Source organism: Leptonychotes weddellii, chromosome 7, assembly GCF_054177405.1.
Source record: "Leptonychotes weddellii isolate Sample4059 chromosome 7, ASM5417740v2, whole genome shotgun sequence".
NCBI classification, from domain to species: domain Eukaryota; kingdom Metazoa; phylum Chordata; class Mammalia; order Carnivora; family Phocidae; genus Leptonychotes; species Leptonychotes weddellii.
This window is the reverse complement of record NC_138375.1, coordinates 117,874,998-117,900,336: the sequence shown is the minus strand read 5'-3', so window position 1 is coordinate 117,900,336 and position 25,339 is coordinate 117,874,998. Positions and strand designations below refer to the sequence as shown.

General features: G+C 39.1%; 1 protein-coding gene across 8 annotated transcripts in view; it reads left to right on the top strand.

Moving 5' to 3' along the window:
- The window catches only part of CDC42SE2 (CDC42 small effector 2), a 163,300-nt gene that overhangs the window by 29,692 nt on the left and 108,269 nt on the right, over positions 1-25,339 (top strand). For 5 of the 8 annotated variants that reach the window (XM_081827125.1, XM_081827126.1, XM_081827118.1 and 2 more), the window contains exon 1: positions 21,202-21,326. The exons of 1 other annotated variant lie outside the window; for it this stretch is intronic. The gene's annotated coding sequence lies outside the window, so the exon portion shown is untranslated. Of the gene's footprint in view, positions 1-21,201; positions 21,327-21,649; positions 21,672-25,339 lie in introns of those variants that run through there. 2 more of the 8 variants (XM_081827124.1, XM_081827121.1) reach the window with 2 other exon arrangements.

Here is a 25,339-nt window from a genome sequence, read left to right as displayed (position 1 = left end):
AAAATTGTGTGTTGTCTTTCAATGTATTATCCTATAATTCTGTTTCCTGTTTTTCTTTAATCTTTTTTCTTTTAAAAATTCATTATTATTGGGGTGCCTGAGTAGTTAAGTGTCTGCCTTCAGGTCACGTCATGATTTCCTGTTCCTGGGATCCAGCCGTGTCAGGCTCCCTGCGCAGCAGGGAGTCTGCTTCTCCCTCTCTCTGCTCTCTCTCTCTGTCTCTCTCAAATAAATAAATAAAATATTTTTTAAAATAAAATAAAAATTCATTATTACTATTAATAACAATAATTTTTTCATATTCTTTCATCTTTTTAATAATTTGAAAAATAATTATTTTGCAGAAATATTTTTCTGTAACTAAGTTCTTGCATTTCCTTATTCTCCTGTTTATTGGGTTTTTGTGGACATAATGTTAGATGTTTTGTGATTTTTTTTTATTGTGTATCTTGAACGGGTTTGTTTTTTTTATTGTGAACCTTGAGTACAAAATTCGTGTCACCACTGCTGAAGAAGCATCCCTATAGAGCAGTTTGGGATTTGCTACTGCTTGGCACCCTAGGTGTTTTTCACTGGGGTCCAGCACCAGTTTTAATATTAATGGCTAGGCTGAGAGTTCCCTCACCATAGGGGTAGAATAAATTCAGATTCCACATCTGAGAGAGGCTTAACTTTACGTTTTGTTTCTCAGTGGGGGAGTGGGGATCTCTATCCCAGAGTCCTGTTCAGAGCAAACTTCCTTGATGTTTCTCTGATTTGACAGAGTTTATCTACCCAGAGGGGAAACCCTTCCACAGGTCATTTCTTTTTATAGGAAGTATCAGTTCTATATCTCTGCTTTGAAAGGGCCAAAGCTGTTATGTTATGTTCTCCTATGATTATTACACCCCAGTCTCCAGCTCTTAGGATCAACATTTGTATCCAGTAATCTGCCTTAGTATCAGTTCATACACTTCCCACTGTAGAAATGAATTATCTTTCATTTCTGGCACCTATGAATTTTTCTTTCTTATAGGCTCATTTACAGACTTTAAACATTTCTCTATGTTTTATGCAACATTTTTCTGAATTTCAAAACTCATGTTATGGATTTTTTTTATTTCTGCTTAGCTCAGAATATAAACTACTTTTCCATTCTGTTCTTTCATAAACGGAGCAGTATTAAGTTCCTCTACTTCTTATCTTTCTTTGTATGTTGATTTTTGGCTGGTTATTTCTCAAACTGTACATCTGATTTTTTTTTTTTTAAGGTTTTATTTATTTGTTAGAGAGTGAGAGAGCAAACACGAGCAGGAGAGGGGAGGGGCAGAGAGAGAGGGAGGGGCAGAGAGAGAGGGAGAAGCAGACTCCCCCATGAACAGGGAGCTTGATGCAGGGCTGGGCCCCAGGGCCCTGGGATCATGATCTGAGCCCCAAGACAGACACTTAACCAACTGAGCCACCCCGGCGCCCCTCAGCATTCTTACTTTTCTTTTTTTTTTTTAAGATTTTATTTATTTGACACAGAGAGAGAGAGAGAGAGAGAGAGCACAAGCAGGGGGAGTGGCAAGCAGGCAGAGGGAGAAGGAGAAGCAGGCTGTCTGCTGAGCAAGCAGCCCGATGCCGGGCTCGATCCTAGGACTCTGGGATCATGACCTGAGCCAAAGGCAGCCGCTTAACTGACTGAGCCACCCAGGTGCCCCGCATTCTTACTTTTTAAATAGTCTTGTGAGTCTTGAGTCATGCTGGTTCTTGAACCTTCCCTGCCCACCTTTTCGGAATGATGCTTCATTAGTCTCATTAGTCTTCTCTCTTGCTGTTGTCTTCCTTTTTCCCTCTCAGCTTTTTTTTTCTTTGTCTTCAGACCTTCACAAAGCCTCTTTACCCAACACCAACAAAAGGGTTATCCTTTTACTTTCTCTTTCATGTATGTGTCCTTTTATCTTTTCCTGTCTCTGACTCTGTTCTTCTTACTCTTCCTTTGACCTGAGCTGAAGGCAGATGCTTAACTGACTGAGCCATCCAGGCACCCCTGTACATCTGATTTATACTGACCATTTATTTTAGGACTTTGTAAGGTATCAAGAAAGTGCATTTATATAATGAGGTGCAACCAAGCAAAACTCCTAGCTTTCTCTTCTGAACTCCAGGCAGATCTTATTCAGAACTTAAGCAACATTCTTTTAAGAGTAAACATCCCTATATTATTGGGTGCCTGGCTGGCTCAGTTGGTATAGCATGCAACTCTTGATCTTGGGGTTGTGAGTTCAAGCCCCATGTTGGGTGTAGAGAGTACTTAAATAAATAAATAAATAAATAAATAAATGTAAAAAAAAAGTAAACATTAAAAAAAAATCCCTGTATTATAAGATCATTACAGAACAAGTGACTTACACCCTTGTTTACCTGCAATCTGATGTTATGCCTTCTGGTTTATAAAATTTTTAATAACAATTAATCTGGCTTTAATAAAATCATAGTAAAAATGTCTGTTATGTTATCCAATTCTCTTTAAACATCAAAGGACTTAGAGTAAATTTGTCCTAAAGTTCTGGAAAAATATGTGCCTGTATCAGTGATTTTGTATGCGTTCTTTTTTTTTTTCTATTTTATTTATTTTTTGTTTGTTGGTTTGTTTAAGTAAGCTCTATACTCAACATGGGACTTGAACTCACCACCCTGATATCAAGAGTTGCATACTCTACTGACTGAACCACAGGCCCCCTGTATGCATTCTTATGTCAGACACTGAATAATATATGCCATAATGTAATTCATTTTTGTTTTCATTGCCAGAGAACATGAAATCCAAACTAGTGTTTGTTGACAATAAATAAATTTCTGGTGCATGCTAGATAATTTCTACCCCTGAATTTCCTTCATATATTTTGTTTTTCTCAAGATTATAAAATTATGGTCTTATTTTGCATGATACTTCCTTTATAAGCTGTGATATTAATAATTCATTAACTACTATCTTCTCATGTATTATTCTAAATGAACTTGTTTTTCCCTATTCTATACTTCAACTGTCAAATTATAAATTCTTGCCTTTTTATCCTATGCACTTTCTTTTCTCTTCTAATATAACCACTATTTCTTTAGGTTTTGTCATATGCCACACAGGATTTAAGATTGCTAAAATTACCTTAACTTTGTATAAATGTCAACAATTTACAATGCACTTTGTTCGGAATTCATTTTTAAGTCATTTTCTCTGATTTCAGAAAATGAGTTGTCTTTAACCTTTACAGGTTTAACCCCTTTGCCTATGTCCCTTGATCCATCTCTCAGACCATCATCTGTCATTTACTCCTTTATCTTTAATGTCTTCATATCCATGAACACACTCCAAACTCTCATAATACCTGCATCTTCTTCAAGCATTTCCTCAAAAGTCACCTTCTCAGTGAAATCTACCTTGCCCACCACCAGTTTAAAATTTCAATCCCTCTCTGCTCCATATTTCTTTTACCCACTTTTTTTCTCTTTAGCACTCATCTCCAATGCATACATATACATACATATACAATCTTATTTTTTTAAGATTTTATTTATTTATTTGAGAGAGAAAGTACGAGTGGGGGGAGGGGCAGAGGGAGAAGCAGACCCCCCCGCCCCCGCCCGAGCAGGGAGCCCAGATGCGGGGCTCAATTCCAGGACTCCAGGATCATGACCTGAGCCAAAGGCAGACGCTTAATCAACTGAGCCACCCAGGTGCCCCTACAATCTTATTTTTTTACTATCTCTCTACTTGACATATAGTAGGCACTCAATAAACATTTGTTGAATGAATGAATAGTATTATTGCTTTTTATTTGCCCAGCCTGTTGAAAGCATGGTATCTTATCAGATATCTAAATTTTAATTTGCTTTGATACTCCTACATTCCACAGATCCCACAACTACTATTTCCTTGCTAGTATGTATTTACTTAATCTAAGTTATTGCTTTCACAGTGAAATCTAAAGGATGGTGTTAGCTATGAGTAAATGTTCAGAAAACAGAAGTCAATTCTGGATTCTTTTTTCCTTCTTCTTCAGTACTACCTTCTTCTAAGTGGTCATAGTTGTGGTAAATGAGTCTTTTTACTCTCTCACTTCTGCTTGCTTAGTATAATTAGGGTTAAGTTATCTCCTGAGTCAACAGCTGAGAATTGTAAGAATTCATTCGTTTATATATTCTTTCTAGAAAAAGTCTGTGTATGTTTGTAAGAAGGTTATCAATTTCTGAAGTTATAGGATTCGTTTCTTGTGATCAGCTTTCTTTTCCTTTGAGTTTCATCGAAGTCCTAATGGAACAAATGCTCTGTTTGTGCAAAAGAGTAATAGATCAGATCAGCAAGCGGATTCTGTCTCACACAGGCCAGTTTCATGTGTGCACAACCTGTGTAATCACGCAGGCTCCCAGGTTCAGAAGGATCCTGAACTTGCTTTAATATTCTGCTATTGCTCTCTGGGTAGTCTTACTTACTTACTCACTTTATTTATTTTTAATTTTAATTCCAATATGGTTAACATACAATATAGTGATTCAACAATTCTGTACATTACTCAGTGCTCATCATGATAAATATACTCTTAATCCCCATCAACTATTTCATCCATCCTTCCACCTACCTCCCCTCTGGCAACCATCAGTTTGTTCTCTAGAGTTAAGAGTCTGTTTTTTGGTTTGTCTCTCTTTCTCTTTTTTTTATTTTTTACTTTTGCTCATTTGCTTTGCTTCTTAAATTCCACATCCGAGTGAGATCATATGGTACTTGCTTTTCTCTGGCTGACTTCTTTCACTTAGTATTATACTTTCTGACTCCATCCATGTTGTTGCAAATGGCAAGATTTTATTCTTTTCTATGGCTGAGTAATGTTCTATTGTATATATTTATATATATAACACATCTTCTTTATCCATTCATCAGTCGATGGACACTTGGGCTATTTCTGTAATTTGCTATTATAGATAATGCTGCAGTAAACATAGAGGTGCATGTATTTTTTCAAATTAGTTGTTTTTATATTCTTTGGGTTAAAACCCAGTAGTGCAGTTACTGGCTCATAGAGTAGTTCTATCTTTATTTTTTGAGGAATCTCCATACTGTTTCCCACAGTAGCTGTACCAGTTTGCATTCCCACCAACAGTACACAAGGGTTCCTTTTTTTCCACATCCTTGCCTACACTTGCTGTTTCTTGTTTATCTGATTTTAGCCATTCTGACAGGTGTGAGGTGATCTCGTTGTGGTTTTGATTTGCATTTCCCTGATAAGTGATGTTGAGCATCTTTTCATGTGTCTGTTGGCCATCTGTATGTCTTCTTTGGAGAAATGTCTGTTCATGTCTTCTGCCCATTTTTAATTGGATTATTTTATTTTATTATTTTTTTTGGTGTTGAGTTATATAAGCCCTTTATATATCTCAGATACTGTTTATTGGATATGTCATTTGCAAATATCTTCTCCCATTCCTTAGATTGCCTTGTAGTTTTTTTATTGTTTCCTTTCCTGTGCAGAAGCTTTTTCTTTTGATGAAATGCCAGTAGTTTATTTTTGCTTTTGTTTCCCTTGCCTCAGGAGACATACCTAGAAAAATGTTGCTTTGGCCAATGTCAGAGAAATTGCTGCCTGTGCTGTTTTCTAAGATTTTTATGGTTTCAGGTCTCACATTCAGGTTCTTAATCTATCTTGAGTTTAGTTTTGTGTATGGTGTAAGAAACTGATCCAGTTTCATTCTTTTTTTTTTTTTTTAAAGATTTTTTATTTATTTATTTAAGAGAGAATGAGATAGAGAGAGAGCATGAGAGCGGGGAGGGTCAGAGGGAGAAGCAGACTCCCTGCCGAGCAGGGAGCCCGATGCGGGACTCGATCCCGGGACTCCAGGATCATGACCTGAGCTGAAGGCAGTCGCTTAACCAACTGAACCACCCAGGCGCCCCTCCAGTTTCATTCTTTTACACCTAGCTGTCCAGCTTTCCCAATGCCATTTGTTGAAGAGACTTTTTCCCACTGTATATTCTTGCCTCCTTTGTTGAAGATTAATTGACCATATAATTGTGGGTTTATTTTATTCTTACTATTTTTAAATAAGTAACCTCACATTTTCATTTTGTACAGGGCACATGAATTAGGTAACCAATCTTGATCTCAGTACTTGTTCACTTCTGAACAAAAATTCTTGGTGAAAAGGAAGAGGTTCTGATGTCCAAAAAAAGTTAAAGTTCCTTATAAATCAGGTTTTCTAGGTTAGCTCGGGAGGCTCATAATCTCAGTCCATGAGAAAGAGGACTTTGATCTAGGAACAGTTGCTCTGGATTGTCTGAGCTGGAGTTCCTTCTGCCCAGGCTCAAATCTGCAGTGCATACCTTTAAAGGAGCCACAGGTAGATCCCAAGAACAACAATGGAAGCCATGAAACAGTGGACTGATAGTTTCAATGTGCTGACTGAAATGGCTGTCAAATTAGAATTCTGTAAACTCTCATTGTTTTGAGTGGAGATCTTAAAGTTGAAAGTAAAAGAATGGCAAAAGTTAAACCATATAAATACTAACCAAAAGAATGCTGATGTAGCTTTAATAATATCGGGATTTAAAACAAAAAGTTACTATTATAGATAGAGAAATACTGAATAATAATAAAAGGTCCAGAGGCCCCTGGCTGGCCCATTTGGTGGGGTGTGTGACTCTTGATCTTAGGGTTGTGAGTTCAGGCCTCATATTGGTTATAGAGATTACTTAAAAATAAAATCTTAAAATAATAATAATAATAATAATAATAATAAAAGGTCCAGATCCAGTTTACTAAGAAGATATAAATTTCCAGATTTGTATAGACTTAAGAGGCAAAATTGACATTAGACTAAATCAAAATCATAATTGGTGATATTAAACCACCTCTTTTGATATTGATAGAATAAATAGATATAAAAAACAGGAAATGGTAAGGAAATTTAAACAATGTAATTTGCAAGCTTGACTTAATGCAATATAGAAAACACTGCACTCACAACTGCAGAAAAATGTTCATTTCAAGCACATGAAGAACGTTTTCTCTTTTTTTAAAAAAAATTTATTCATTTATTTATTGGAGAGAGAGAGAGAGAGGACGTGGGGGAAGGGGCAGAGGGAGAGAATCTCAAGCAGATTCCCCACTGAGCTCAGAGCCTGTTGTGGGGCTGGATCTCAGGACTCTGAGATCATGACTTAAGCTGAACTCAAGAGTCAGATGCTTAGTGGACTGAGTACCCAGATGCCCCAGAACATTTTCAAAAATGGAAATTGGACTGGGCCCAGTGTCTTAAGTCCCAGGAGGGCAGAAGGCCAAGGTGTCTGCTAACCTCAGAGTGAGTGGAGTGGCCACAGATTTCCATAATCCCAGGAGCAAGAGGGGCTGCTGAGGAATCTACTCTAAGTCCTGAGAGGTTAGGTCACAGCAGCAAGATCAACTAGGCCTCAAAATGTGAAAGTATGCAAGTCACCCTGAAAAGATAGATTCACTGCAGAAAGGAAACTCTGGGTAGTTTTTCTACCAGAAAAACAAATGTACACATGAATGTGTATTTTTTTATGGCTGAAGCTGGTGATTCAGAATTACAGGAGAAACCATAATAAGGGATGGTAGGAGCTGTTCCTATAGTATACAGAGAAAATGTAGAAGAAAAGCAAAGATATTGACTACCAATGGCTCAGAATTATAGTCAGCCTGATGGGTTGATACAAATATCTGGAGTAGATTTTGCTGCTTATGTGGAGCAAAACCCCAGACAAGCAAATAGGCTGATGAGCAAACCCACAATGGAATAAGAACATTATGGGTACAGGAAAGAAAGGACAAGGTTCTGTTAGTGCCCCCTCCTCTCCTCCCAAGAAGGAGACCCCAAATATTCTTGAATTTGCTGGATACTGGAGCTTACAGGTGGTTATTTCTGGTTTTTGTTTGTTTTGTGTTTGTTTGTTTTCTAATGTATTTTGGGTCTGTACTGTGCTTACTGTTCTCTTGTCAGTCTCCATGATTGATATGGATGTTCCCGGTACAGAGTATCCTGGTTGGATTTATTCAGTATAACTTTGTTAATGACTTCTATTACAATTGGCAAGATTCATAGTCAAGAACAGTCTGTTCTTGCTGAGACTGTATGTTAAAACAATGTGTCATACCAAGAAGAAAAAAAATACTTGGTTTTCTCATACACAATTTCACATACCGATTTTTACCACTGCTATCTCCTTGTTCAACAGTCCTGAGACTGGTAGAAGTTAACAGTGTTTTCTGCGCTGAGCTGAGGCTTAAACAGGAAAGTGACTGTCATTATTTCCATCATGCAGTTGTTCCTAAATTTTGCTGCAAAGCAGATCTCCTGGAGGGATTTTTAAAAATCCCAATGCCAGATAAATTTTCTTATATGTATTACTTGAGCCTGTACCTTTTTTTTCTTCTGGTGCCAACTTTTGTTAAAGGTAACATTACTTTAACATTAGAGTTTGTGACATTTATATATTTTTCTTTAACCACACACCTTTATTTTGTTCTGTTTTCACAGTTAAATGAATTCAGTATTGCATACTTTGTTCTTTTGCCATAGTTTCTTCATTTATCTCTCAGTGAAAGTAAATCCTCAAGGAGTTTGTTGAAGAACTCCCTGAATTCCTCCATATTCAGAATTGTACTTCCATTGCTTTTATATCTGAGGAGTAATTTACTGGGCATAAAATTCTTGAGTCACACTTTCTTTCCTTGAGGACTTTGAGTTATTTGAGGACATTATTTTACTGACTTCTAAGCAGGGCTATGAAGAAATCTGAAACAGTCATTGTGACTTAAACTTTTACCTGGCACACCAAAGTTTTCTTTCTTTATCTTCGATGCTCAGTAACTTTTTTGCGAGGATATGTTTCATATTGGTTGGTTCATAGTAGAGTAAAAGATAAGTTACCTTTTATCTGGAGAAAAAGTTTTCTTGATTTATGTCCTTAAATACTTAAGATGGTCCTTTATCGGGGAGATTCATACCTTTGAGGATACCAGTTATAAACCAATTATATATATGTTGGATCTACCTCCTCATCTTCCTTTATGTAACAGTATCTATAGATAACTTAAAGCAAATATTATTCTAAGTGAGAAAATATTAGAAGTATTCCCTTTAAAAACAGGAATGAGAGAAAGATCATCTTTTCTATTAAATCTTATATTGGACATCCTAACCATTGTAGAGGCATAAGGTTTAGCAAGAGGGAAGTAAAATGGTCAATATTTGCAGCTGATTCTATTTACATGGAAAACCCAAAATAATCCACAAATTAATAAGATGTCAGATGTAAGACAAAATTTAGTTTCATTCCTACGTTAGCACCAAACACCTAGAAAACATAATTAAAGAGGAGAAACTATTTGCAGTAATAGAGAATGTCAGGGGCACCTGGGGGGCTCAGTTGGTTAAGCTCTGACTCTGGGGTTTGGCTCAGGTCATGATCCCTTAGGTCGTGAGATTGAGCCCCAGTGGGGCTCCCCTCTCAGTGGGGAGTCTGCCTGACATTCTGCCCCTCCCCCATCTCACACGTGCATGTGTGTGTGCATGTTCTCTCTCTCTCAAATAAATCTTGAGAAAAAAAAATACCAAGTCTGAAGGAATAAATCTAATAGAAAATATCCAAGACCTCTGTAGAGAAAAGTTGAAAACTTTGTTTAAAAAAATACCTATCACAGATACCTGGGTGGCTCAGTCGGTTAAGCATCTGCCTTCGGCTCAGGTCATGATCTCAGGGTCCTGGGATCGAGCCCCACATCGGGCTCCCTGCTCAGTGGGGAATCTTCTTCTCCCTCTCCCTCTGCCTGCCGCTCCCCCTGCTTGTGCACATGCTCTCTGTCAAATAAATAAAGTCTTAAAAATAAAAAAATAAAAAATAAAAAAACCTATCATAACACAAATATACTACACTAATGCAAGATGTTAATAATAGGGCTGGAGGGATGAGGGCTGTATGGGAACTCTCTGTACTTTCCACTCAATTTTTCTGTAAACTTAAAACTACTAAAAAGTCCATTTTTAAAAAAATGTGCTTTGAAAGAATATGTACAGATGCAATAAAACTATATAAAAACAAGTGAAATAATGAATAGCACTATAGCTACTTATCAAAATTCTTAACAAATAGATGACTTGTTTTAATACTTTATATATCTGTCTTATTGATTGACAATTTATTAGTTAATGGATTATGGAAGGAGGACTGAAATTATTTCTTGGTGGGCAAAAGAATATGCTGGGCAGGTCTTACCTGAAGCAAAAAGCTATAATAAACCCCTTTAGTTCTTTTTATTTTTCTACACCAGGAAATCACTGTGGAGATCATTCTTTTTACTAAAGTTAGTTATTTCTTTTAAAAAAATCTTTCGTCTTTTTCCCTTTAAGAAATTCCCATGAAGGGCGCCTGGGTGGCTCAGTCGTTAAGCGTCTGCCTTTGCCTCAGGTCATGATTCCAGGGTCCTGGGATCGAGTCCCACATCGGGCTCCTTGCTCAGCGGGAAGCCTGCTTCTCCCTCTCCCACTCCCCCTGCTTGCATTCCTGCTCTCGCTATCTCTCTCTCTGTGTCAAGTAGATAAATAAAATCTGTAAAAAAAAAAGAAAGGAAAAGAAAAGAAATTCCTATGAAGTAGTCAAATGGTCAAAATGTTAATATCCCCCCCCCCTCAAAACAAGTTAATTTCCTTTCTCTTTTAAGGCATCAGGCTCTTTTTTTTTTTTTTTAAAGATTTTATTTATTTATTTGAGAGAGAGTGAGAGAGAGAGAACGCACAAGAGGGAGGAGCGGGAGAGAGAAGCAGACTCCCTGCTGAGCAGGGAGCCCGATGCGGGACTCGTTCCCTGGACTCCAGGATCATGACCTGAGCCGAAGGCAGTCGCTTAACCAACTGAGCCACCCAGGCGCCCGGCATCAGGCTCTTTTAAGAGATTTTAATAATTTTTCTCTTTGTATTTAACCTACTTTTTAGTAGAGCAGAATATTTAATTCTTCATTGTGAGAAAAGAGAAAAATGAAAAAAAAATTGTCTTGGAGACAATACATGAATAGCAGAGTAATTCATGTAATTGACAGTGCCCATTGAATCTGACATGTAAGCAATTACTGTTCATAAGGAGATAACTCTGGTTAATACAAAACTGTTCATAGTAATGGAAAATAAACCAGGAAGAAGTCAACCTCCATAATACTGATGATTTATTAGAAACACACAAATGATCATAAAATAACCATGTAGGTACTGTAAATTCCATTTCAAGTTTTCACATACTATCCTTTATGAACAAATGCTATATGGAGCTCATCAAGAACGTAACTGAAGCAGGAATATTTTGAAGTTCAAAGGTTATATGTGAAATACTTTAATGATATGGCCATATACATCAACTTTATCCTTAAAGCAATACCATGCGTTTTGTCTTTCTGCTCTGATTATTATCATCTCCTATATAAAGCCCAACTCCTTAGTACGATGTAGTGTCTTTCTGTGGATCCAGCATCATTTCCTCCCCATGCCCACAGTCACCTTTCTTTGACCCTGCACTCAATTCTCTGGATCTCTAAAGGTGTCACATTCCCATCTCTCCCTGATTTCATACATTCTGTTCTTCTATGCCAAAAAAAGAATCTGATGCTTCTTTTCATTTTTGGATAATTCCTCTGAAGCATCTGCTCTTTTTGGAATCCTTTTTGGATCCCTCCAGGCGGGGTCAAATGTCCTCTACTAGAGCTATCTCTATGATAAAACTAACCAAACTGTGCCCAACTTCCTCTTCACACTAGAGTAATGCTGGAGCCGGAAGCTGTGGTGGCAACTTCTTGATTCAGCAGCTTCCTGGTTAGAGCTAGAGCCAGAGCAAGCGTGGGCCAGGTGTCCGTGTGGTTGCAAGGCAGGGCTCAGAGATAAAACACTCATCTCACAGCCAGGCTGGCCTGAGAACAAGGTAAAACCTAGAGTTATATTGTACGTGGAGGGTCAGAAACAGAAAAGAAGCAAAAAGTCGTTTGTGGGTACAAGAGGGAGAACTTGGGAAGACTTCAGAGGCAGGGTGCAGTCAGACGTGGTGTGAAGTGCAAAGAGCTGTTAGAATCCACAGCTGTGCTGTGCTGCTGGTTTTTCCTTGTCTTCCACTATTCTCCATCCCCTCCCAATAGCTTAAGTGCAGACTTCCATCACTCAGTTTCCACTGCTTACTATCGGACCTGCTGCACAGTTGGTAGACAGCATATATCTGTTGAATTACATTGAGTTCTATTAACCATTCTTTAAAGACCATTTTTTTTGAAAGATTTTATTTATTTACTTGACAGAGAGCACAAGCAGGGAGAGGGAGAAGCAGGCTCCCTGCTGAGCAAGGAGCCTGATGCGGACTCCATCCCAGGAACCTGGGATCATGACCTGAGCTGAAGGCAGACGCTTAACCGACTGGGCCACCCAGGTGCCCCAAAGACCATTTTTTTTCAAAACCTCTCACGTAGGTTACTTATCTAGGAAACCTTCCCTCATCCCCACTGATTAGGATTCTGTTCTTACATACACTCATGGTATGTTTTTTGGTATCTCTCAGTCTCTTTCGGTGTTCCACCTTGTCTCATTACATGTGTTACATGTGTTTGGATGGGTTCTGGGTTTGTTTTTGTTGGTTTTTTTGTTTTGTTTTTTTGTTTTTCTGTCTGAGTGTATCCACCCTAGTGGCAAGATTACTGTCTGAATCATCTTTGAAGATCCCAGTAGGAAGTGTTACAGATTTTCTATGCGTCTTCAGGTGGTTGCTATGTATGACTCCTATTTCCCACCATTTCCAATATGTTTTAGCCCTCATTCTCAATAATGGAGATACTGAAGGAAACGGTAGAAGGAAAAACAAGCTTATGGAGAATCCAAAAGTCTAGTTCACTGTCTTCAAAGGAAAAGCAAAGAAAATAAATATATAATCCTCAAGTAAAGTTACTATCAAAACCAACCTGTATTCTTTTGTACAAGATAGGATTTTGTTTTAACCTAGCTATCATGGTTGCCTGGTCTTACTTTACGTTGGCTATATAGTTCTGATTTGTAGTATTTTTGGAATTTGAAATTAGAAAGCCATGTACCACTTATACCTTAATCCTCTGATTGAAGTGTAGCTCACTGTAACTAAGAACTGATGGTTAAAGAAAGAACAAAGAAAAAAACCATCTGGGTTTGGTATGTGCCAGAGTGTGATGTATATGCATGTGTGTTCTCATATATCTATAATTATCTGTTTAGCACATATTCATGTTTATTTTAGAATTAACAAAGGATAAAGGAGAATTTTTTGAAATATTTATTTAGAGATCTGGTAGTAAGCTGCCCAGCACTATAGCTACTAGCCATGTGTTGCTATTGAGCATTTGAAACATAGCTATATTGAATTGAGTTGTGCTTTAAGTATAAAAGATATAAACAACTTTGAAGGCTGAGTTTAAAAAGTAAGATACATCATTAATATAGTTTTATGTTGGTTGCATGTTGAAATGACAGAATTTTTACAAATTTATGTACATAAGTAGCATATTATTAAAATTAATTTTATATGCTTATTTTTACTTTTTTCATGTGGCTACTAGGAAGCTTAAAATTACATGTGTGGCATGCATTATGTTTCTCTAAAACAGTATTACTCTGGTATATGCTATAATTTAGTTACTTTTACTTTAAAAACACTGTAAGGAAGTTGTGGAAAAATTTCCACTCCAGTAGAGGAGACTAATTAATTGATAGTCTACTGTGCTGCAGGCTCTGAGATTTTACACGAGCTATTTCATTTAATTCTTCCCAAATCTTATTAGATAGGTGTTATTCCTATTCTAAGATAGGTAGACTGGGGCTCAAAGAGTTTAAGAAAATTTCCTTAAGCCCATGATCAGACAGCTACTGTCAATAAAACTTACTCATATCTACCTGACTTTAGAGATCATTCTCTTTCTACTAGAGAACACTCTCATTTGCCTTTCCTTTTCAGAGACTGGCACCATATGCTACCAGAAATTCTAATAGCCACAATTATGAGGTCTTACCAGACCTTACCAGGTCTTTGAAGCTGGATACTTCAAAATAAGGTCCTATTTTCTTTTTCACCCAAATGAAAATAACATTTAAGCCCCTCATATACCAAATTATCAGGAATTCCAGTCTTTTCCCATGGTTCCCCTCCCCATGTAGTCATAAATGACCAAGAGTTGTTTACAAATGCCCAAGTATTGATCCATTTGTCTTGTGGATTGACAGTAGAGTGGAAATTCAGATACACTTCTGAGGCTGGAGGGCCACCTCACAACCTGTCTAGAAAAGGGTTAATTCAGTGACAGTGGTTTTGTTTTCTAATGCTGTGTAACAAATTACCATTAGTGGCTTAAAACAACACCCATTTATTAGCTCATATTATCTGTAGGTCAGAAGTCCAGCATATCATTGCTGAATTCTCTGTTCATGGTTATCACATGGCTGAAATCAAGATGCCTGCAAGTCTGAGCTCTTGTCTGGAGACTCTGGGGGAAAAAAAAAATCTGCTTCCAAGTACATTATTGTTGTTGGCAGTATTCATGCTCCTTGTGGGTAAAGGACTTAGGTCCCTATTTCCTTGTGGCTGTCCACCAGGGGCCATTCCCTGTTTCTGGAGGCTGACTGTATTCCTTGTCATGTGCCCCATACCCCATCTTCAAGCCAGCAATGGCTCATCAAGTCTTATTCATGATTATGAATTTCCTTGACTTCTCCTTCTGCCACTAGTGGTAGAAAGCTCTCTACTTGAAGTGCACCTGCAGTGACATGGTGCTCACCCAGATAATCTTCCTTTAGAGTCAACTATGAAATATAACATAATCAGGGGGATATCTCATCCTAGTCACAGGTTCCAGGACTGAAAGCACAGCATATTGGGGGGAGTGGGTGGTACATTTTCAGCAATCTGTCCACTGTAGCCCTGGCGATTATATAGGGCAGGCACACCACCACGGTGGCAATGACACGAAGCTGACTATCACAACTCTCCCAGCTACTTAGCTTTGCTAGTCATAGGGACAAAAGCAAGAGTTGTTTTACTCTCAGGTAAGGAATGGAGAACATGAAAGATCCTGGTGTGCTCCTTTCCCTTTCTTCCAATTTTACCCTCAAATCTTACTCATCATAAACTTCCTTTGCAAAAGCAACACAAAGGTTAAGTGTGTTAGGCGGAACTGTAACATTTCTGTCCTACCTGGTTTAAGGGCAGCAGTGTCTAGACACACTGAGCTATGTTGGAGCTTCCTCCTGCTGAAGCGCTAGTAAACCGCAGAGGTGGGAGTCCCACTGGTGCCTTCTGAATGGCTTCCTAACAGGTCACGGGGGCCAATTCTCTTGGTTTCTCTGAGCCAAGGACTTTCCTCAAGGTGCAGGGAGTAACGCCCTCCTCCCAGAACAGTACAGACCGCAGTCCCTCTTGGTTACCTGCCTTTTGGACTTTCCCCACTCTCATATGCCAATCTGCCAATACTCAGCTCAAAATCCATCGTGGCTTTTGCTCTTCCGGGGAACTCGCCCCTAGTTAAGTGCTAGTTACTGAAGTTTTGTTTGCCAAACTTTGTGCTCTCCTAAGTGCCACATCTCCTTTCTCTTTATTGCTACTATTGTTTACTTGAGAGGTTTCTTATAGCTTATTCCTTTTTAATTTTAACAAATGTATCAAGGAAACTTTTCTCACTATCATATGTGGAAAATCTGAATTACCTGCCGTATATAGGTAAGAAAAAAAAAAGAAAAAAGAAAAGGGAATTCTTAGTCACTGGTAGTCTCTAAGCTGACATAGCAGAATGATTCTCAAAAGGCTCCTTTCTTCTTCTCTAGTTGTCACCAGGGGCATTTTTATTACAATTCCTAATGCTTTTGTTGTTGGTGGTGTTGGTTTTATTTTTGTTTTGTTTTGTTTCATTTTTTGATTTTTGGTTTTTGTTTTGAGCTGAGGGGCTATATTGCAATTACTGTTAATCCTTGAACATCATGAGTTTGAACTATGTGGGTCCACTTATAGACGGATTGTTTTCGATAAATATAGCACAGTACTATAAATGTATTTTTTCTTCCTTAGGATTTTTTTTCTTCCTTAGGATTTTCTTAATAACATTTTCTTTTCTTTAGCTTATTTTATGGTAAGAATACAATATAAATACATGTGACATACAAAATATGTGTTATATGGGACGCCTAGGTGGTTCAGTTGGTTAAGCTTCTGACTCTTGATTTTAGCTCAGGTCATGATCTTAGGCTTGTGAGGTCAAGCCCGGCGTTGGGCTCCACACTGGGCGTGGGGCATCCTTAAGATTCTCTCTCTCCCTCTGCCCCTCCCTCCCCTGTTCACGCTCTCTCTTTCTAAAAAACAAAAAAAATATGTGTTAGTTGATTGTTTATGTTAGAAGTAAGACTTCTGGTCTACAGTATGCAATAAACAGTTAGAAAACACTGATCTACTCCCTTTTTCCCAGAGACCCACCTCAAATTCCTTTCCCTCTAAGAGACCTTGTCTGACAATACAGACCTCAGTGATCCCCTCCATTGCATTCATAAGGCTACTGTGTCTAATTATTCAAATGTTGCTGTGTGACATTTCATTAAGGACAAAGACCATGCTTTATACTAAGTTTTTCCCACAGCACTTGGTATGCTACCTGGCAAACAGCAGGCATTCAATGAATATTTGTGGTTTGATGAACAGCAAGGGGCAGCTCTGGGTAAAAGTGTGAAGTGAAGTTTGACTTAGGTTCTTCTACCTTTGACTGCTTCCATCACAGAAAGGGCCATGGATTATGATACTCCTTTGAACTGGCCATTTTCTACTTTCTCAATCAGTTCCAGGTGTTTCCTGATTTTTCTCTCTCCAAATCACACTTCATGTGCTCTGTGTCTCTTTATCATGTTGACTACTAGCTAAGGTATTTGGTGTTTGCCATTAGATATTATGCTGCTTATAAAATTTTTTTGTATCTTCTATCATCCAAGACAGACATATGTGTACATAATAGATGCTCAATAGATATTTATTGTATAAATAAATGAATATGTGTTATATTGTTTGTGTCTTGGGGTGTTGCTGTTATATCTTTAGGGAAAAGTACGAAATCACCTAACTAATTCATTTAACATTTTGGTCAAGGGAATTTACTAAGTCTATTAACAAGTATACAAACACTTTCTGGTTTTGACTTGGAATAATAAAAATGAAATCTTCCCTTTGCCTTTCTTTTGGTCCTTCTTTTGCTCCTTCTTTTTGGTCCACTTGGCAATTTAACTGTTCTTTTCAAGGAGCAATGTAAGTCTCTATAGCTTTACATAGAACTGATGGTTCCTTTTCTATATTCTGAGCAAGCCATACATCTACTTAGGGGTGACCACATAATTTATTGTCTAAACCTGGACACATTGAGAATGAAAGTGGGCACAAAAAACTATTAAGCCAGGATAAGAGGTGTCCCTGACAAACCAGGAAGTATGCTCATACTACTTTGAAAGTAGTTATTTGCTAACTGTATGTCTCTTGTTGTTCAACTATAAAGCTATTCTAGGTCTGGGCCTTATTTCTTTTAGCTTCCTTGTTATCTAGAACTATGCCTACCACTGGTGGTGGTAGAAGAAATGTTAGTGCCTCTTTAAAAATGTTCATTTAATTGCATATTATACTATCTAGATGTAGAACTCAAACCATCCCATTTGGGTCCTATTATGAGCCATTTTCTCAGTATAAAAATATAGGGTAATGAGCTTAATTATATGCTTGTGTAATGATAGTAGCTAGCATTTACCAGAACTTAGCATGTGCCAGGCCCAGGGCTAAGAACTTTGGTGAGTTCTCTCATGGATTTCTCACAACAATTCTTGGAGGTAAGCATTATTATGGTCTCATTAAATTAGAAGAAAAGATACGTTTAGAAAGATTAAGAATCTTGCTCAGGGTCACCCAGCTAATTATGTAGCAGAGTTTGAACCCCAGACTCTCACGCCATACACCATCTCTCCTATATGTGAGCAGTAACTAGTACTAAATTTTGGAAAGTAATTTTAAAATATTAATATCATACTTCTAGGAAAAATTCATGTGCTTTTACATGTTTAAAGGAAAATGTATTTAACTAAGTAAAGATTGAAGAATCAGATCAATGTGGCGGCGATGTGAGGTCATGAGTAGTGACAGACAAAGACATTCTTGCTATTGTTCTTGGTGTTAACATCTCCATTTGTTATGACACAAATATACCGCTAGTTTTGTTGAGATCATTTTCTTGCTTACGAACTAGTAAGTGTGCAAAGCAGTTTGTAATACAAAAAACCTTTGTACTACAACAGTTGGGTTTACTTTTAGCAGCATTTTCAGTGTACATTATGTGAATAAGTTATAAACAGTGTCTATTTTCTACCTTGTCCTTTTGACAAGATTGTACTTGGAAACAATTTTAATGATAGTCATCATTAAAGCATCATTATATTAACTCCAGAAAAATTATTATTTGGTATTATCATAATTACAAACCATGTTTTGACATTGATGAAACACATTATCAGTGGTTCTTAAACAAAAGTAGTCTAATTTTATAAAAAATAATCTAAATTGTAAGAATAATCTGTAGCCTTAAACTGTTTTAAATCATAAAGGATAAATAAAATATGTAAAGAAACTATGCTATAAATGTGATACTGAGCAAATAATTATACACACAGACTTTCATACAAAAGGTATCCTTCAAGAATTGTATTCTTAATTGATTTTTTTTTCTATTGACAAGAGAAGTGTATGAATAGCTGTAGCAACTGAAATTAGATATTATCAGGGTATTCAGTTGCATATGATGTGTTATAAACCTATGGGAAACCTGAAAACAAATGTTTATGTAATGAACGTTAACCCTTATGAATAAATGATAGGAAATGCTACTTTTAAGGCATTCACACAAAATGACTATGTTAGCAATTCAAAGGAAGGGTTGGGGCGCCTGGGTGGCTCAGTCAGTTAAGCGTCTGCCTTCGGCTCAGGTCATGATCCCAGGGTCCTGGGATCGAGCCCCACATCGGGCTCCCTGCTCCGCGGGAAGCCTACTTCTCCCTCTCCCACTCCCCCTACTTGTGTTCCCTCTCTCTCTGTGTCTCTCTCTGTCAAATAAATAAATAAAATCTTTAAAAAAAAAAAAAAAAAAGGAAGGGTTACAAACATACCAGACATATTAAGTTCAGGAATTTTCTGGGCTTTTTTTTTTTTTTAGCATCCCATGTTTCTTTTAGTTTTGAGGTAATTATAGATTCACATGCAGTTGTAGGAACTTCCTGTTTTTTTTGTCCTAGAAAATTTTTAGAATTAATATGCCTTTGAATTTCAGGCCAGAAATCTTCCTCTAGTTTATTATGTTATTCCTATTTTTTTGAACTAGGATACCAGGATATCACTGGTCAGAAAAACTGCATTAAATGTCAAGTTTTCACTGTACTCAGAATAACTAGAAAATTAAAATGCTTTTATTATAATGTAGATAAGGATCTATGGTTAACTAATAGAAATTGGGACAAAGAGCAAATTTAAAATAAAAAAATTGGTCTTTTTTTTTCTTTGCACTTTTTATCATCTCAGGGGATTTAAACATATTTTTCATTTACTCTAGGTGCCAGGGTACATCAGCTGAACAAAACAGACAAAATTCCATCTTATATTGGGGAAGACAGGCATTAAGAGATAAACATACAAAATAAATAAATTATAAAGATTGTTGCAAGGTTTAAAGTGTCATGGAAATAAAAAAGCAGGTTAGGAAGGAATGAGAGTTGGGGTTGGGGTAGTTGCAATTTTAAATAGTGTGGTCAGTCTAAGCATCACTGTTAGGGTGAGATTTGAGAAAGGAGTTAGAAGAGGGAAAGTGGACATTGAGGGAGAATGTTCCTGGGAAAGGAGCGACACTTCAAAGGCCCTAAGTAGTAGTCTGGAATATTCAAGCAACAAAGGGTAGTTGGAGCTGGAGTGAGACAGGTGAAGGGAACAGGCAAAACCAAGGGTTCGTAGGTCACCATAAAGACCTTAGCTTTTACAGACAATGAAATAGGGAGCTGCTGGAGGATTTGGGCCAGATGAGACCGGAGCCGACTTTTCTTGTAAGACAGTGTTCTGTTTGTTGCTCTGACAATAGAGTGAGTTAATGGTGGGCAGAGAGACCATTTAGCAGGCCAGTGAAATACGATCCAAGTCAGAAGACGGAAGTAATGCACTGATTGGTCTGATTCTGATTTACTCTGAGAGTACAACAGTCTTGCCTGACAGCTTGGAGGTGAAGATCAGAGAAGAAAGGGAGCCAAGGACTCCACAAAATATTTGTTCTGAGCAACTAGCTAGAAGGACCTGGCTAGGTCTTGAACTGCTTTTTGAGCAAGTGAGAATTAGAAACTTAGGGGAAAAAGAAAACTAGTATTGTACTAAATATAATCAATCCAGATGAAGAAGACGTATATATTACTACATCATATTCTAAGTGTTGTAGGCCTGAAAACTTAATGTAGGCATTTGGTGGAAGGTTGATTGCTGGATGGGGACTCTTAGGTATTTCTGATTTCTGGGATATATAAAACATACAGCGAAAGAAGATTCAGAGATCCAGGAGACAAGTAATTTCACGCTTTTCAAATGTCAGGTGGAACTTCTAGGCCATAAAAGCCAGTTGGTTATGACAGATTCAATGATTCTGACGTTTACATTAATAAAAAGCGGTGGTCCGACGATTTCAGGGCATCTTTCTCTCCACCGTTTCCAACCGACAAGTGGTGCCAGGTCTCAGCGCCTAGCCTGGCCAGCCCGGGAGCGTCAGCGGTCCCACTTGGAGCGCAGGCACCGCCCCTCCGCGCGGTCCGGGGAAGGGGCGCGAGCCGCCGTTGCCAGCCGCCGGGCGGAGGGCGAGGAGGGGCTCTCGTGCGCTCCCACCCAGCCCTGGTCGCCATCTTCCGGCGCGTCCTTTCCCGCGCGGGCTCCAACCCCGGCTCGCGGCCCTCCTCTCCCTTAGGAGGGGGCTTCCTAGCCCGCGCAGCTGCACGGCGCTGCGTGTTGCGGGGGTCGCGGGCTGAGTCCAACGCCCCGGCGGGGCAGGGGGTGGGGCCGGCGCGGCGGCAGCTGCGCGGCGGCGCTGTCCTCCCGCGGCTCTCCGGGCGCGCGCCGCCTCTCGCTCCGCCCGCGCGCGAGCCTGGGCGGGGAGGGAGGGGCCAGGAAGCGGCGAGCGCGCCGGGGAGCGCAGCTGCGGGCGTGGGGGTGGCAGGAGCCGCGGAGCCGGCACCGAGAGCGGCTGCGGCTGGAGCCCGCGGTCGAGACAAAGGCGACGGTGAGTGTCCCGCCGGCCCGGGTCGCGCGCCGGCCCCCACACCTCGCCCTCGTGGCCTCCTGGGCGGGGGCCCGCAGCCTCGAACCCCCGCCGCCGAGGGCGCGGTGGGGAGCGCGGCCCGGCCCTGCCCCCCGCGCGCTGCGGGCTGTGGGCTGAGCCTGCGGCTCCATTTTCAGGTCTGGGCGAGGTCTTCCTGCGGACCCTGCCTTTGGTTTTTCTTCCATTCCTTCTGAGAAATGGTTACATGCTCAGTTCAAAATTGACGACAGGCGGGCGGCTGAGGGAGCCAACCGCCAGCCTGATGTAAAATGGAAATGAAAAGACCCCCTCCCCCCAACTTTGCAGGTCTGGGAGTCGGGAGGGGAGGCGCGAAGGGCGGGTGGGGAGGGCCGGGGTCTTCCAGGTGAGAGTTTGGGGGTGGGGCGGGAACCCCAGTCTCCGGAGCCCCGACTCTTGCCTGAGGCGTGCTGCGCGTTCCGCCCGCGGGTCTCGCGGCGCTTCTCTTTGGGCCCCGGAGAGAAAGCCCTGCCTGACCACCTACTCGGAGGAGCTCGTGTTACTCTTACAGGTTGTCTTTCCTTTGCCGCTTCAGTTGTGATTTTTGGTAACGGTGTGGTAGGTAGAGGCTCGCTGATGCCGCATTTATAGCTGAAAAGCCCCGATGGGCTGACTTGATGTGTACTGGAAACATTGGAATTTCTCCTTATTTGCTGTTATTTCAAATGATAAACTTTTGTAGGGGAATTTGGTGCTGATGTTCAGTTTACAGAATTGACATATTTTGTTTTAAAGAGTCTGGCTTATAGTAGGTGCTCAGTAAAATATTTGAATGAACGAATCTTGAAACATGAAAACTGATTTCACAGCTAGTAAAATTTAGGCACATACCCTCTTGACTCAAGGAAAAGAACGTTGGCAAACCGCATGCAGTTTTTGTTTATATGCTGCTTTTTTGTTTTTACCCACCATATAGATAGTGTTGATGATCAGTTATTATCGGTGTTACAAGTGTAGAATATGTAGTTGAAATGTGAAATTTTTCATTTTGAGGAAAAGTTGGTTGACATTTTCTGTTTAAAAATAAGTGTTAAAAGATAAGTGTTATTTCTGCTTTTCTTTCGAAAGAAAGAGAAATTAAAGAAGAGGTGTTTGGATTGTATTTTGTTCTTTTGAGACGCCCAAAGTCTATTTCATTATGAATAAATAGTTTATGTGCTTTTGGCGGGCCGTGGTGGCATGGTCTTCAGTTGCTTTTTGAGCCAGAGGCTCTCTAAAGTTAGGGGGAAAAGAAAACTAATGTTGCACTAATTAAACCCTACCATTTATTCAACCGGTATTCATGGAGCAGCCATTAGGTAGTGGCACCTGTGTTGGTAACGTTTCTAGAAGCAAAAAAACCCCACAATTACAGCTTTAACCTGAGCGTGAAGTTCCTTCCTCATTATCGATGTTGCAAGTAAGGACCGACTTACACCCCTACTGACTACTTACAAGGGAAGCTGGCAGGTGGAGTGCAGGAAGTATAGATCCCTAAGTCTACTTAAAGGTTAATAAGTAACTTCATAGGGCTGAGATTATTAGGTTACATTTTCTTATTGTCAGTTTAATAAAATCAATCTACATTTTAAAATGAAGGGAGGAAGAGGTTTAACCAACTTTTTTTTCCTCCTTCCATACTGGATGATTTTGGTACAGTGTATTTATTGAAAAGTAATGCACTTCTGGTTGTTTTCTGTAAATAATCTTTGCTATACGACATTTTCTATTTTTCAGAATCTCCAAGGAGAAACAGTGGATTACTTTTCTACAAGAAATGTTTTAAATAAAGCACCTATTTGGAAGCTTTATTTTGATCTTTTAGTCACTGTTTACAGATAAATACAGTATTGACTTGATCATGCTGAAAAGGGAAGGAGTAGTAATAATTTGTGCTTCCATATTTGGACCTTCCTGCTAGTATCGCAAGTGTGATGGAACTGCTTACTAAAAGGAGAATACTGTTTGTAGTATTTATTCTGAACATAAGGTTGCATTGCCTGCTTTTGTCTTATATACACAGGATTTTTTTAAAAAGTGCTTATTTTGTTTGGTCTCATCAGGAGGCCATATTGATGTGTTCCAGTGTCATTTTTTTGATCATTACAAAATAATGTAGATTAAGAATTTTTTCATAGATGGCATTTCAGTTTAGGTGGACCTTTTGACTTGTTAACACCTTATACATTATTGAAGATAATGTACTTTCAGATAGAACTTTCAAAGATTTTTAGGTTGGCTGCTCGCTTTTTGTGGTTGTGCCTGGGAGTAATATGGAAAGTAATCCCTTAAATTTTAGTGGTAGAGAGTTGTATTTTTCGTTGTTTGTTTTTTTTAACGTATGTTTTTTGTGGGAAGAGTTACTTTGACAATACACTTTTTTTTTTTTAAGATTTTATTTGACAGAGTACAAGGAGGGGGAGCAGCAGGGAGAGGGAGAAGGAGAAGCAGGCTCCTCGCTGAGCAAGGAGCCTGATGTGGGGCTCCATCCCAGAACCTGGGGATTATGACCCGAGCTGAAGGCAGATGCTTAACCGACTGAGCCACCCAGGCACCCCGACAACATACTGTTGATAGTCTGGTGCTGATGAGAAACCTCGTAGTAGGTGATAAAGTGATGTTTAAGAAGTGTAAGCAAGCTGTGATATGTTGAATAAAAAATGCTTGGTGTATTGTATTTGGATACAAGCTTCATCATCAGAGTTCATGACAGTCAACAGTATTGAGGCATATTAAAATTTTTTCAAGAAATAAGAACCCATGGGGCACCTGGGTGGTTCAGTCGGTTAAGCGGCTGCCTTCGGCCCAGGTTGTGATCTCAGGGTCCGGGGATCGAGCCCCTCCTGGGATCCAGCTCCCTGCTCAGCGGGGAGCCTGCTTCTCCCTCCCGCTCTGCTACTACCACTGCTTGTGCTCTCTTGCTGTCTGTCAAATAAATAAAGTATTTTAAAGATTTTATTTATTGATTTGACAGAGAGAGATACAGCGAGGGAGGGAACACAAGCAGGGGGAGTGGGAGAGGGAGAAGCCTGCTTCCCACTGAGCAGGGAGCCCGATGTGGGTCTTGATCCTGGGGCTCTAGGATCGACACCTGAGCGAAGGCAGACGCTTAACGACTGAGCCACCCAGGCGCCCCTAGATAAATAAAATCTTAAAAAAAAAAATAGGGTTTTGTACCTTAAAAAATATTGTATTTTCAAAGTATTATTTCTATCTCAGAATAGTTTATAATGTTTTGAGTCTAAATAAATTCCAGGATCATCCCATTTTATAATTGTTGGAGTATTTGAAATGTTGATGCTTTCATCCTTAGGGTATGTGTGTGTGTGACAGGATGGGAGTAGGGAGTTTGTTCATTTTTTTTTTTAAGACCCCTCAGAATGCTTTACAAAGTGTTTCCTTTAGATGTAATTAATAAAGTGATTAAGAATGATGTCCATAAAAAAGCATTGCAGCTGTGCTCATTTTTGTATAGATTGTTAGTATCAATTAGCATTTGTATAAAAACATTTCCAAAGTGCTTTGTAAGTAATTTCTCACATTCTCTAGGACAGGTTGCTATTACATTTTTTACATCCCAGGTGTCACTTTTTGAAAGTGTTTAGGTTTTCATCTGCTTTAGGATGAGTCTGGGGTACTTTTGTTAACGCTTTGTAAGTTTTTTTTCTCACAACTGGAAATGCATATTGGTTTTCATCTGTTATAGTGTTCTTAATCTCAGTTCTCATGAAATATTTTAACATTTTATTGAAAAATGTTAGTAATATTTTTGAGAGGAATATTATGGGTTCCCTGTGCATTCTTGAGAAGAACTGAGTGAAATGTGTGCTTATCCTTAATTCTTACTTACTAGTTATGTGAGGGAATTTATCCTGATTTTTTTTTCATACCATGTGGAAAAACTTGAAATTTAGCTTATTAATAATTAACTGTATGCATCCTGCTACCTCACTTCAAAGCTTAAGAATACTGGAACT